The following is a 14,858-nucleotide window of genomic DNA, read 5'->3' on the forward strand; positions in this document are numbered from 1 at the left end:
AGCTAATCCAGGGTGACAGCAACGTAGCACCCTCTCACTGCACATCTTTAACATTGAGACCACACAGCCTGGATATTGATACCAATATGTTATTCTTGATGAACAGCTGCAATACACTTTATACAGTTTGGCATGGTCAGAATACAGGGGATGACTGCAGAGGCTGGACATACATGTGACAGAAGGAGAGGAGCTCTGTGTTCTCTATCGGTGGCAGGGGGAGAAAGAGAAACATGTTTTTGTTCCCCCTGCTACATCCCACCCCAGCCAGCAAAAAATCCAACCTGCTCTAACAATAATGAGACCCAGAGCCCTTCAGAATATCTATGTCTTCAGAATATACATTATGCTCTTCCCCATCACAGAAGTTCAAGTAGGATACTTTATGTGTACACACCACAGCTGAAAGCATAAGTGGGAGCATGAGGCACCCGGTAGTAGTCTTCCCCCAGCAACAGAGATGTAGTTCAGTCCTGGAAACCATATCATAGCCTGAGGAGAAAGCATCTTGTTTACATATAGATCCAGCAAGCAATCAATGAGGAGAACTGCAAAACATGGCCAATGCAAACACTGCTGTATCCTCGGAGTTACTCATTTCCTACAGGAGTCTGGGAAGGAAGAAACCCTGGAAACCACAGAGACCACAGCTTACAGTCTGAGGAGCAGCTTTGCAGAAGAGGCCCTGGGGGTTCTGGTGGACAGCAAACTGAATGTAAGACTTGACAGCAAATAGCAAATGCAATCAGCCTCCTGGATTGAAACAACAAGAGCACAACTTGCAGACCTAGGAGGAGGATTATCTGCCTCTTCTCAGCACTCTTCAGACTCCACCACCCTAGTTTTGGTTCCCACAGCACAATAAGAGCATGGACAAACTGGAGCAAGTGCAATATGGGGCCACCAAGATGGTGAGATCTGAAACACTTGCCCAGTGAACACAGAATAAGTATAAGGACTTGTTTAGCCTGCAGAGGAGATTGCTTCGGAGGCACTGTCAAGAGGCTCACCATCTCCCCCCTGTCTACAAGGGAAGGTAGAATCATATAGCAAGGGTGGAACTATATAACAAGAAATAACAGGTATAAGCTTAAATAAGAGAGACTCAAGGCTTTTCTCCATAAAGACAGTCAGTCAGTGGAACTTTCTGTCCGAAGAGATTGTGCAGATTCCATCCCTGGAGGTTTTCTAAACCAGACAAACTTTAAGCAATCTTAGCTGATTCCACAGCTGACCACACTCAGCAGGGAGATGACCTCCTGCATTACGTTAGGAAACTTATTATTTGGCTCACTGCAGAATTCTCTCTCCCTTTTTTTCCAGATCTTCTCTTAGTGACCTGCATTACATTCACTGTGAAAGGGAAAGACAGAGAGATAACATGCATGCGTACTTCTCAGTGACGACAGTCATTCTGGCTAACAGATTGGCACAGCAGGTATATGTCAAACCAATATAAAGGGGAACTACAGAATGCTAAAGATAATCACTGAATTTATCAGAGCATTACATCATGGTCTTTTTTTTTTTCCTTTTTTTTTCCAGTCACGAACACAGCAATAGCTTTGGCTTCATTACTCAGCTCTGAAATTAAATGGGGCAAGAGAGAGACTCACTCTCTTCAATATAAAGGGAAAAGTAAACATGTCTTTCTACCCTGAAAGCCTACTTGACCCAGTTCACGGCCAGCACCCAGATATGAGAGCATGATAGAAGATAAAGGAGGGAGAAATGAAGGTAGAAAGCAGGTAAGACATTTCTGGTAGCTTGCCTCTTGAAAAGTGATCTGTTGCTTTGTCCAGTTCTCATCACAAAATATACCTCTCTTTGCCCTGCTGCATGGGACAAGGAATACTTATATCCCCTCTGTGCTTTAATTAGGAGTCAGCATTGTTTCCTGACATCTGCATGAACAGCCAAAACCAGCCTGTAGTGTTTAGGTTTTAGCACAGCAAAACAGAGACTTTATGCTTGAGTGACCACAACACAAATCCAGGACAAGCCCCATGTCTTAACAGAAATCTCAGCATATTCCATGTTGCACATCACTGGCCATAAAGGGGCGAATAACTTATGAGAAGTTTTTCAACCCCTGATTATGTTGCACAGGCTCCTCCTTTCCTTTCGAGGCAGAAACATACTCAATAATGTGGCCAAATATCTCCCACACACATATTTTTGCTTGAAACAAAATTGGGATCATTTTTGGTGTACTGTGTTTTATAACCAAATAGTGCCATTACTCACTTCAGGGTGAACATCAATAAATTTGTTGCTGAGCTACAGCTGTAACGCAAGGAACAAGCAGGGTCAGGATGGATGCAGAATAATGACATGCCACCCGAAAAGCAGTTGGAAGTGATTTACACATTGAGCAAATAGAGTGAAATGGGAGACTGACAAATCTAGGACTATGTGCATTCGACCTGCTGCAGGAACTTCCCTCCCAGTGCTGGTGCAGGAAAACCCTGATGGGGTCATTTAGACCGTCTGCACGAAGATACCCGGCCTGCTCAGGTCAGGGTATCTTCCTCCTCCAGAATCTGCAGAAACAATGTAGATGTTGTAGTTTTCCAGTTCCTCATGTTTTAACAATCTGGAATTATATATACGTAATCTATGAAAAAATCTGCATATTTTATGCATATTTCCTAACACACAGAAAGTATAGTTCAGTCCATAACAGCGTACTGATACACAGGTAAATGTGTGTGCTCTTCTATATAAACACACAAACACAAAATTGGGTTTTACATAACTGCACTAGTTCCATACGGTTTTAGTACATATTTAGTACAAACAAAGTTCCAGTTCATGCTTCTAGCACTGGATAATACTTTGGCATTTGATATCCCTCTTCCTATTGGATTTGCAGATCTAAAAAAATTTTGAGGAACGACACAATGTTGCTTGTAAAAGGTGATCTCTGTTGCACCTAAGACAGAATGGTTTTCGAAACTATTTTCAAATTTGTATTTTTGATGTTCTAAATGTCAGGTACTTTTAAGTTCCTATTTCAATCACAAGGAAAAACATATCTAAAAATGCCTTTTTCCCCCATTATTTTGCACACATAAAAAGATTTTCTCAGCTTTATTTTTTAAAAGACTAAGAAATTTGAGATGTGATTGGAGCTGTTGATCAGTTTTCCCACGTACCTTTTTCTCCTTTTCCTCTAATGTGACTAACCCACCACCTTTATTCCAATTCCTTTCCTTTTTCCTTTCCTGTGTTTATAATAAAGTCCTTGAAGGTGTATAAGCACCAGAGGATACAGTGTTCTGAACACTAGAGGGCAGACTAGAAGCAAACCATCAAGTTTACTGCTCATTCAGTCACGAACATATATATTTTTTAATAATTTGTACTCTCTCTTTTTACATTATATAATTAACTGAGATTATTCTAACTTTAGATATCTACACGAGTAATCATAATTACATAGAATTTTGTTCTCTCTTAAGTATTCTTTGAGAACCAAAGCAGGAAAGCTAATGGAAAGAATCCAAATTTCCAGGCTGAAGGACAGTTGCTTCTATGCTTCCTGCAGCTGATGGGAAACAGTTCATGGCAATAACTCTACAGACATCAGGAGCTCTATTGTAGGCCAAACTACAAGGATCTTTCACACCTTTGTATGCATGCTGATAATGCAAGCACATCTGAGCTACATCCGCCAAAACATCCAGGACTAAATGGTTGCACATTAAATATGAAACGTATAATCATTAAGGTTGGAAAAGATCATTCAGATAGTCTAGTCCAACTATCAACCCATCACCAAGGAGACTCTCACTTGCTTGGCACCCATTTCACATTACACTTCCTCGCTCCAGCCAGAAGCCACATTTGTCCACCCCCTGCAAACACAGATGTGTTCCTAATCCTACAACCTCATACATTGAGTTTCCTATATTTGAGAGAGAAGATGAGATTTCTATTGCTCCTACCTGCTAGCAGTTTCTGATACAGATGCAGTCACAAGCACATCAGAAGCTATAAGCACATTTATGCACATTGGAAGATTTATCTCCCAAGTGCTACCAGAAGCAGGAATCCCATAGGGAACTGAGACAATTCACCCTCATCACAGGACAGCCTGGACAAATACTCTTTCTAAAAAGTCAATCACAACCTCACAGAAAGCTCAGAATCACACCTGGGATAAAGCAAGCATGCTCTTTTGCACATCCTTGACATGTCTCTTCTCTCCACCAGAAGTCTAGCAGACTGCTGTAATTCAGAATATCTCAGTACGCACCTCCTTGTGCAGCACTGCTCTCTCAGCATAAATGCAAATACAGACACTGCAATGTCTCACATACACACATTTAGTGCTATGCAGAATGTACCTCAATATTTGGGGAAGCTGTTTTCTTCCAAATGCTGAAAAAAAAAAATGCTATTCTTCAAGCAACAATTTTTTTCTGGTAAACCTCAGTTCAGGATCTCCCAGAATATATCTTGTGGATTTATGCAGGCAGAGAAAACAAAAATAGCCAGTCTCTGCTGGCTGACGGTATAGGCACAGACATACAGCTGCATTAGTGTGGCTCAAAGCCTGAAGTAATAAATCTCAAGGGCTCTCTGGATTTAGTAATTTGGGTAAAACCATATGTATCCATGTTATATGGTCTCCAGCTTAGAGCTGGCTCTCATCAGCTTGCAAAAACACAGTCTGCAATCTTGGTGCTTCCTTTCTGTTCTAGGCCTACTAGGAAAGTCAAAACTCTTCTCTTTGGCCCTCTGGCAATTGAGAAGAAACACAGCATCAGCATGATAGACCTTCAGGCAGGCTGAAAATGTCACATCAACTGCGTCCACAACAGGTGCCATTTCCTCCTTGATAAAACAATAGTGGTACTTGCAATCCTTTGGAAATCATTCAGAGGGGCCTTATAAGAACCAGGCAACATGGTCATCTCTGTGGTGTGTAAGCCTTAGTGGGAAAAATCCCTGTTGTGGGCCTGGATCCCCTCTTGCCCTCCTAATCCTCCATCCTAGGGCCCCTCTCCTGCTTCTCCCTCACTCAAGGCCTCCTCACTCTGTGCCTCCTTTACCCATGCTGAAATCTGTTTTCCTCATCCAACAAACAGCACCTCATCTTGGCCTGTCTCCACAGAGCTTCCTTTGTGCAGATGTAAGAACTCAGACCCACGAGCCTCACAGTAAGGCCAAAGACAAAGCTAACTCATGGTGCTTGCCAAGCTCTGAGTGTAAAATGTATACATGACAAATTTTAGTTTTAGTTGTTTTTATCTGGGATGGAATTTTGGCCTCAATTTCTTTTACATTTCTAGGCATCTGTCTCATAGTCTTGAGGGAACTGACTGATGTAGTCTCTAAGCCACTCTCAATGATATCTTAAAAGTCATGGTGGTCAGGTGAAGGTGCTGGTGACTAGAAAAAAGGCAATATAGAATCAATTTTTTTGAAGCACAGAAAGGACAACCCAGAGAACTACTGACCTGTCAGCCTCACTTTATGCCAGGAAAGATCATGGAACAGTTACTCCTGGAAGCTATGCTAAGGCACATGGAAGAGATGGAGGTGATATGAGACAATCAGCATGGCTTCACCAAGGGCAAACCCTGCCTGGCCAACCTACTAGCCTTCTATTATATTCTAACTGCATCTACCTGGATTTATTAAAGCCTTTGACGTGGCACCTCACAGCCCAGAAGGGTAACGGTATCCTGGGCTGCATCAAAAGCAGCACAGCCAGCAAGGTAGGTTGAGAGGGCCAAGGGCTATAGGACAGAAGGGGACAGACTCTTTTGCAGAGTCTGTGATAGGACAAGCGGAAATGGTTTCAAATTTGAAGAGGGGAGATTTGGATTGGATATAAGGAAGAAGCTTTTTACAATAAGGATGGTGAGGCACTGGAACAGGTTGTCCAGAGAGGTCGTGGAAAACCCTGGAGACATTCAAGGTCGGGCTGGATGGGGCTCTCAGCAGCCTGGTATAGTTGTAGGTGTCCCTGTTCATTGCAGAGGAGTTGAACTAGATGGCCTTTAAGGGTCCCTTCCAACTCAAATGATTCTATGCTTTTCAAAAGAAATGAACTTAAATGGAAACAGGCGCAGAAAAATGTCAGCTGAGATCACTGAGGGACAAGAATTCACAAAAATCTTGACTTGGCGTAGAAGTACAAAGGACAAGAAAGAACACAGTTTCTTAAGCTTGTAAAAGATGAATGTCAAGATAGTCAAAGCGTTAGCTAACTTAAAGCATGATATTAGTAGAAGATCAATTGGATATAAAATGTTCAGAAATACATTTAGGTTGGAAATTACAAGATGATTTCCAGGAATCCAAGAACAGTGGTTTTTCCCAGGCAAGATTTATAAGAATTGTCATGGATTGAAGAGAGGAAAAAAATTGCTTCTCTTAATTCCACTAGACATTGTCATCTTCCTCTGATCTCAGAGGACGTTGTTAGATTGAATTTCTGCTGCTGCAGGAAAATATGGAAGTGCTAGCAGCCATCTCTCTTCTTTAGGAATCATATCATAGCAGCTCTAGGTTTGGTGCTGGTGGTGGGATGGTTAGTATTATTGTTTATAGTCACCAAAGGAATCCCATGCTTGTATATCCCATAGTGATGCTGAAACTGACATTAGCAAACTCAAGTGCAGTTTTTGACTCTACCCAAGAAATAGGTTTTTAAATAACACCAATAGACAATTTTGGCACCTAAATCACATTAATTTAAATGGGAGTGAAACAACAAGACATCTTGAAAAAACTGGCCCCAGATTTTTTGTCATACTTCAATCTCTAGTTAATGTATAACAGGAAAATTGTGCTGCTGTTCTCTGGCATTTCTCTGGATTTAGACAGTCGTGAACCCTATGGTTCATTGAGGATACATTACTCTTAGTATGTACTTGCACAACAAATCAGCCTTGTGTGGACTTCTGCTCTTGTGAGATAAATAACATTAGGATCTGAGAATATGTAAGTAATTAATATGTCCTAGCAAATATGAATCCTCTACCCTCATTTATTAAAGACAACTCTGCAAAAATGTCTCTAAATCTCAGTAGGAAATAATATGGAGTGAAAAAAAAAAAGAAGAAACAGCACATTAATTTGTCCTTGTTTTGTAACACTCAAGCAGATTTTGCCCATCTATTAATTTTGCATGCATTACACACTCAAGCTAGGTACTAACTGCACATTTGTACTTATCTAGGAGAAAGGAGGTCAATGCTAGAAGTGTCCTGGATGGGAAAGTGCTTGACTTTAAACTTAATCAAATAATGAAAGAATTAAAAGAAATAATGAACCTACAATGAAGCAAGGAAATGTTATGTAATCAGGTCCATTTATATAAACGGCTCTTAAATTGCTGCTTATTTAACATACACTATTGAATAATATATAGTCTATTGAACGTTTTAACACAGTGCTGAATGTTACATGTTAAATATTGAACATATAGTGAGGAAAACAATTGTGTTCCTTGCAGGCATACAAATCTGGGCTTCTAGATTAGTGGTTCAGGGGGAAAAAAGGGGGCATGGTCCCCAGGCAGGGAACCCCAGTGGAAAACAAGTGTGAAACAAGAAAAAGGCAGATGATTGTGTCTGCCTTTTCCTATAAATTTAGTGAATCTACATTGATGCATATCATAAAAATAAGACATACCTAAACATCATCTTTCCCACTTTGCAGAATAGTTTTCATGGAACAGTCCCTTTGGCAGCAAAAGGAGTTGTAAAAGACTGATAAATCACATCAGTCACACTGATTGCATAATGTTAGAGTGTGCTGCAGTATTGCTCATTCCTTTGATTATTTATTTAACCTTTTCAATGGAAAAAAATAGCCTTTTTACGGTCTATTATCCTTTGGAAGGCACAACTTCAGCAAGTTGAAAGGATTATGATAAGACAAACTACATAGAATTGATCCAATTATTTTGGTACAATATTTTTATTTGACTAATGTTCACCTCCTCTGACCCCAACAGCAAGCAAACATTCAGAATGTGATCAAGAACACAGCACACTTCCGAAGTTTGATAGGACAAGGGGAAAAGGTGATAGGACAAGGGGAAATGGTTTCAAACTTTAAGAGGGGAGATTTAGATTGGATATAAGGAAGAAGCTAAGAAGCTTTTTACAATAAGGGTGGTGAGGCACTGGAACATGTTGCCTAGAGAGGTGGTGGGTGCCCTGTCCCTGGAGACACTCAAGGTCAGTCTGGACTGGATAGAGCTCTGAGCAACCTGATGTAGCTGTAGGTGTCCCTGTTCATTGCAGAGGAGTTGGACTAGATGGCCTTTAAGGGTTCGTTCCAACTAAAAAGATTCTATGATTCTCTGATAGTTTGTTAATTACACTAAAAGGTCAAAGAAACTGGGTGGCATATGAGGTACAATAAACCAAGGAAATCTTACTGAAATGCTTACATAAAAGGTGTATATGGATGAACATTAAACTCATAGCATGCTCCTCCAGTTGTATGTTTTGAAACTTTTCATAATGTCTGTTCCAAATATCTTCTGATCTTAACTTTCTGAAGCTAGAATTGCACTACTTGTTCAGTATGAGTGAAGTTGTGCTCTGCAGTTTTGTTTGTAGTGAACAACAGTGAATGTGTCTGGAAAACATGAGAAATTGTGGCCCTCATTCTTTTGCATGAAATATCTATTTTTTCCTTCATCAACTATTACGATTCCCTGTAGCTACGATTTTTATTGAATTATTTAGAAAGATTTAGATGTTGGTAAAGGCTGAAATAGCACTGTTACCATTCCCTTTATGAGTCTGTTAAAAAGGGAATATGAACCTTGCTATTTAGAAAAGATACATTGAGGAAATTTTCTTCTCTTTTTTTTGAAACTAAAAAATATACTATCTAAGAAATTCATTGTCCATCCAGAAACACAACAGAGTGCATCTTGTATTTTGCTTTTTCTTTATACTTTCTAGAAAAAAGGTTATATGTGTACTTGTACATTGTTCAGCCTATAACTGTTGTATTAAGTGTTGTGTGAATGGAGAAAAAAGAAACCAAAAACCAAATCAAAACAAAAAAGCTCAGGCCTAATCTCTCTGAAAATACACGTATCAACCAAGTACAGAGCTTAGAGCTGTTCTTTTACTGTCCCACACAATCCAGACAATACCAAACATAAGGGGCCAGCTAGGTTAATTGGAAATCTGAGCTCTCAGAGTGATCATTGATATTTTCATAAAGACAACGCACATAGAAGTAGAGGTGGGTCAGCAAGATTAATGACAGTAAATTAGATACACACACACACACATACAAAAATTGCATTAGGTTGTCAGGATATTAGGGTTGTTTGTTTTTTTTTCCCCCCAACTGAAAGAGACATAGATATTTACAGGTCATTTGAATTTTTTTCCTTGATGCAGGCAAATGCTTATGTTATGCAGATCTGTTCAGAATGTAGCTCAAGAGTTTGCAAGCCATTGTAAAAACAACAAAGACACCTAGGGATACAGACAAGAAGTTGTGATGGAAAGACCACTACAGCAGTGACAACATTTTTCTAAGTGGAAGAAACTTGAGAGAAGCTTGCATTGTTCTCTAAATGTATCAGGGCTGAATATGCACTGGGAAAAAGCTTTAGAATGCTCAATGGGAAAAAAAACCTTCAAATTCATGCTGACTTCATTTTGTACGGTTTCTTTCCATGACATTTTATGAACAGGAACATTTTCTCGACAGCGAAAGCATTCTTATAGAACACATTTAGACAAGTGTTTAATTTTGGGTGCCTACTTAATTCACATTGTTTGCAGAACTGTATTTGAACTCTTAGCTGAAAGGCTAAAACACTTCTGCCTGGTATCCCAAATTAACATCCTGGGTCAGAGAAGAGATACATTTATTATGGTATGTTTCACCTCCCTAGTATTATAGGTTCCCAAAGATGACACACGTAAAACTCACAGGGGAAAAGTTTGATCAATCTCACTTGATTTCTATCAGCCTTCCAGGTGTCAAAGCACTGGATTTATGATTAGCTCCAAAACATTTACCACCAACACTGCTGAGTCTCTTGTTATCCATGTACAAACATCTAATCCCTTTCTAATTCTCTTTCACTGCTACTCTCAGGAGTTTGTATAGCTTAATCACGAATTGTGTGGAAAATAACATCTCTCTTGGTTGAATTTAAACTTCTTGATAGTTTCATTGATTGCACATTGGTCCAAATGTTCAGGTGTGGGAAAAACACAAAGGTCTTAATCTACTTCCTCTAGACTATTAAATATTTTTGTTGCTGTTTTACAGTATTAAACTTCATAGCTTTTCTTAAGAGTAGACAACTTCCAGCACTCTAACAGAGTCCTCATACATCTTTGCATTCATTTGATGTCTGAAATGTCCTTTCTAAGATAAGGCATCAATTCTGTACATACTATCTCAAGATGCACCATTTTCCTCAGTAGTCTCCAGCATAGTCCTTATATATCATGTTTTCTGCTTTTCTCTTTAAAATTACAGATAACAAAACCAGACTGGTTGGGGCTTGAGTTTGCTTTTTTGTTTTGGTTTGTTTTTTTTGGTTCAATGAAATTCCTTCAAAGCAGGTAAAGGTATAAAACTAGTCACATGCAACTAATGATGACAATACTCCAACTTTGGACGAAATGATTGTCTGAGATGTCTTGAAAGAACATAAAATTGATTGTTTATTCAGTTGTATACATATAAGTTTTTTGATTTTTCTTCCCACTATTCTCAACAATTCTTTGTCCTATAGGTGTTGTCTGTGATTTCATCTTATGTTTTTCTCCTTTAAGGATGAAAGCAAGATTCTCTCAAGACAATAGCTTGTAGCATGGTTTTTAAACAGTAGGTCAAGTTTCTGAAGTGCACTTAAAAGGCAATTCTCTGTTTAAAATTCAGTTTGTTTGTTTGTTTTTTAATTTAGCACATTGAGTTCTACTGCTTTTAAGCATACATACTGCCACTTTTCATGCTTTCAGAATGACTCTGTGCCTTTTGAAACATATTCCCTCTTCTATATGAAAGCCTGAACTTGGCAAAAGAAAGAATCAATAAATCTGTCAGTTATCAATGTACTCCTGAATATGAATAACAGAAGCCAATGGAAGAAAATGAGTGTTTTTTTTTTCCCTCTCTTCTCATCTCTTTCACTTAGGATTGTATTTTGGACAATGCCTTCAGGGCTCTATACAGTTGAATATGACAACTGTTCTTAGAAATTAAGGAAGACTAGTTTTCTCAGCAGGGCAGCTACACTTCTCCCACCAGCTTCAGACAGGATTTGTGAGTGTGTAGCCCTCCAAAATCTGGCCATTAATGAGTATCCCTCAAAGAGTGAACAAAATGAAGAGATCCATTTTTGCTAGCTGCTTAGCGGCATTGCTACTGGGGAATGAGCAACACATTTGGAGAGTTAACCATATTTGACAAGCTTGGTAGGCCTCACGAGAGGAATGCCCTAGACAGATGCCTAGAGAAACAGAGGAAGGTGAGTAGCAAAGGCTGACTGCTAATGGCAGAGCACATAGTTTGTCTTGAGTTCTGTTTTTATTTCCACTCTTCATAATTTTAAATTGGTTTTGATTTGTTCAAATATAAAGTTCCTGAAACAGCAATAGCTTATCGGTAGTGTGAATAGCATAGATGGGTTAGAGATCCTTCTGGAGATGTGAAGGGATTAATCTGTGGAAAAGAAATAAAGAAATGAGGGACTAGTCAAACGTGAACCTCAAAACGTAATGTATCTCAAGTATTCAGAGCACCTGTATTGCAGTGCTGCAGTAATGTGGTGGTACCTTCTGCTAGGCTATAGCAATATTGGGATATGGAATTTCCTCTGTGTCTCAAAACTAATTTCGCAAAAAATTTTTAAGAGATACCCAACACTCCACGATAATTACAACAGTGACTGAAGTTCAGAGCCCAAGCATGGTCTGCTCCAGGGTAAGGCAAAAGATTGCTAACAACAAAAAGAGTCTGCAATTTCTTTTTTGCTAAGCTGTTCACTACATTGCATTCTAATGGAGGAGTCTTAGATGAGCTAGGCCTTGGGGTTTGCCAAAAATCTCTGCAGCGGGCATTTGCAGTAATAAGTCTCACTGCATGCTCAGCAGAATTTACCCACCTGGGAAAAGATAAACCCTCCAACAGGGATGCAAGCTCACTAGAAGGGGATATTAAGAGATAGGAGAGGTAATGCTAATTCTTGATCTAAGTCAGCAAAGCTGAACTGTGAATACTGAAGTCCTGTTCTATAACTGGACAGAAACATACGGAAGCAAGATGAATAAATTTTTATTTGGAAAAAAAAAGAAAATTTAATCCCTTCTCCTGGCTATTTTTTTTTTTTCCATCAGCACAATCAAATAACAAATACATCTCTATTGCAAAATAGAACCTGTGCGCCAGACTGTCCCTGGAAAGCTACAAAGTACCACTATGTTTCTAAGCCTTCAGGCACCATAAAAGAACAAAGTTGATAATCAGTATGCCCTTGCTTAAAAAGCTATTTTTCAACTCCTTGTTGGAAAGAAAAACACATAGATTCATAGAATCCTTAGAGTTGGAAGGGACCTTTAAAGTTGATATGGTCCAACTCCCCTGCAATGAACAGGGACATCCACAGCTAGATCATGTTGCCCAGGGCATGATCCAGCCTCACCTTGGAAGTGTCCAGGGATGGGGCATCAACCACATCTCTGGGTAACCTCCTGTGCCAGTGCCTCACTGTAAAAGACTTTTTCCTTATATCCAGCCTAAATCTACCCTTTTTAAGCTTGAAACTATTTCCCCTTGTTCTGTTACAAAAGACCATGTTAAAGTGTCTGTCTCCTTCTTTTCTGTAGCTCCCCTTTAGATATTGGAAGGCTGCTATCAGGTCACCTCAGAGCCTTCTGTTCTCCAGGCTGAACAGCCCCAGCTCTCTCAGCCTGTCCTCAGAGGAGAGGTGTTCCATTCCATGGATCATTTCTGTGGCCTTCCTCTGGATGCACTCCCAGCAGTCTCTGTCTACCTTGTACTGAGGACTCCACATCTGGACACAGTACTCCAGGTGAGACCTCACCAGGGCAGAGTAGAGGGGCAGGATCACCTTCCTTGCCCTGCTGGCCATGTTCCTTTTGATGCAGCCCAGAATACCATTGCCTTTCTGGGCTGTGAGGGCACATTGCTGGCTCATGCGTAGCTTCCCATTCACCATTACCTCCAGGTCTTTTTCAGCAAGGCTGAGGTCAATTCTTTCATCTCCCAGCTTGTATTAGTAGTGGATGTTGCCTCAACCCAGGTGCAAGACCTTACGCTTGAATTTGTTGAACCTCATGAGGTTCACCTGGGCCCACTGCTTAAGCCTGTCAAGGTCCCTCTCAGAGGTATCCCATCCCTCTGTTGTGTTACCTGCACCCCACAGCTTGGTGTCATCAGCAAACTTGCTGAGGGCACACTTAATCCCACTGTTAATGTCACTGATGAAGATATTAAAGAATATCAGTCCCAGCACTGGCCCCTGGGGGACACCACTCATCACTGATCTCCATCCAGACATTGAACTATTGACCACCACTCTCTGGACTCAATCCTGCAGCCAATTCTTCATCTACCAAACAGTCCACCCATCAAATCTGTATCTGTCCAATTTGGAGAGAAGAATGTTGTGGGGTACCGTGTCAAAGGCCTTACTGAAGTCAAGAGAGATGACATCAGTGGCACTTCCCTTGTCCATTGATGCAGTTATATCATCATAAAAAGCCACTGCGTTGGTCAAGAAGGATTTGTCCTTGGTGAAGCCATGCTGGTTCTCCCATATCATCTCCTGTCATCCACATGACTTAGCAATAATCCATCAAAATTGAACAGTGAAGCAGATTTGCAAATTCACACTGGAAGCCAGGATATCAGTAAGTTGCTACCATGGTGTATGGCACTACTGAGATGCTCAGGACTGAGAGACAATAAATTAACGCAGACAACTGTAAGCCTTTGGGTCTCAAATCTCATTGGGAATATAAAACATCAGTAAAAACTGAAATGAAGTTGGGGGTGGGGACACAGAAAGCTCTCTCTAGGACCTTCGAAGACAACATATTTCATCAGCAGATATGAACACAAGGAGGTTTGCCAAGTGCAAGCTAGCAAAAGCCACAGGATATTGTCACTAGCAAACCACAGCAACCACATTCCATGAGAATTAAAACAATTAAATTAAATGAACTTCTATATGCAAGAAGGTAAAGGAAATGCATTTATGAGAAGATGAAGAAAAGGAGTCAATATATCTTGAAGTTAGTAAAAATGAGCTTAAGCCACTTTCTAGACACAAAAAAATAAACAGGAGATTAAGTTTATCTTTGTCTCCTTTTTGCCTCTGTCTCAGGTGGTAGATTCTCTGCTTTGTCACAGTAGAATCCAAAGCAAAAAGCGTCATTCTTCATGCTAAAATAAAGATCCCCATCCCTCTTTTGTTGGCTGGGCTGAATTAATGTTATTAGCTTCTTAGTTTACTTGTGTTATTAATTTGTACCTTTAATTCAGTAGGAACATTCGTTCTCTATACATTTTAGAAATTTCTCATAGAGAGAAAATGCACAAATGTTTTTGAGGCAAAACAAACTTGTAGCAATTGTGTCAGAGATCTGTGGCAGAAAAGGCTGCCAGAGATGAAACAAAAGTGAAAGTTAAGAGATTTTATATAAAAGTTTCAAAACTTGTAACATTAGTGGAGCATATCAATGTAAACTGAATTTTTACATTCCCCTTAGGACTGCTAGTTTTCACAATAACAAAAAATTACAATTTACTCTTTTTACAACAACATCACAATATCTTCCCCTTCTGACTTCAAAAATATTCATCAATATTTTTGCTTC

At 39.8% G+C, this 14,858-nt stretch overlaps 1 long non-coding RNA gene across 1 annotated transcript in view; it reads left to right on the forward strand.

Annotated features, from left to right (window-relative positions):
* LOC110394631 overlaps nt 1,552–14,858 on the forward strand; it is a 41,766-nt gene continuing 28,459 nt past the window's right edge. Inside the window, exon 1 of the long non-coding RNA XR_002435761.1 lies at nt 1,552–1,748. This is a non-coding gene — a long non-coding RNA (uncharacterized LOC110394631). The remainder of the gene's footprint in view (nt 1,749–14,858) is intronic.

Source organism: Numida meleagris, chromosome 2 (genome assembly GCF_002078875.1).
Source record: "Numida meleagris isolate 19003 breed g44 Domestic line chromosome 2, NumMel1.0, whole genome shotgun sequence".
In the NCBI taxonomy this organism is placed as follows: Eukaryota; Metazoa; Chordata; class Aves; order Galliformes; family Numididae; genus Numida; species Numida meleagris.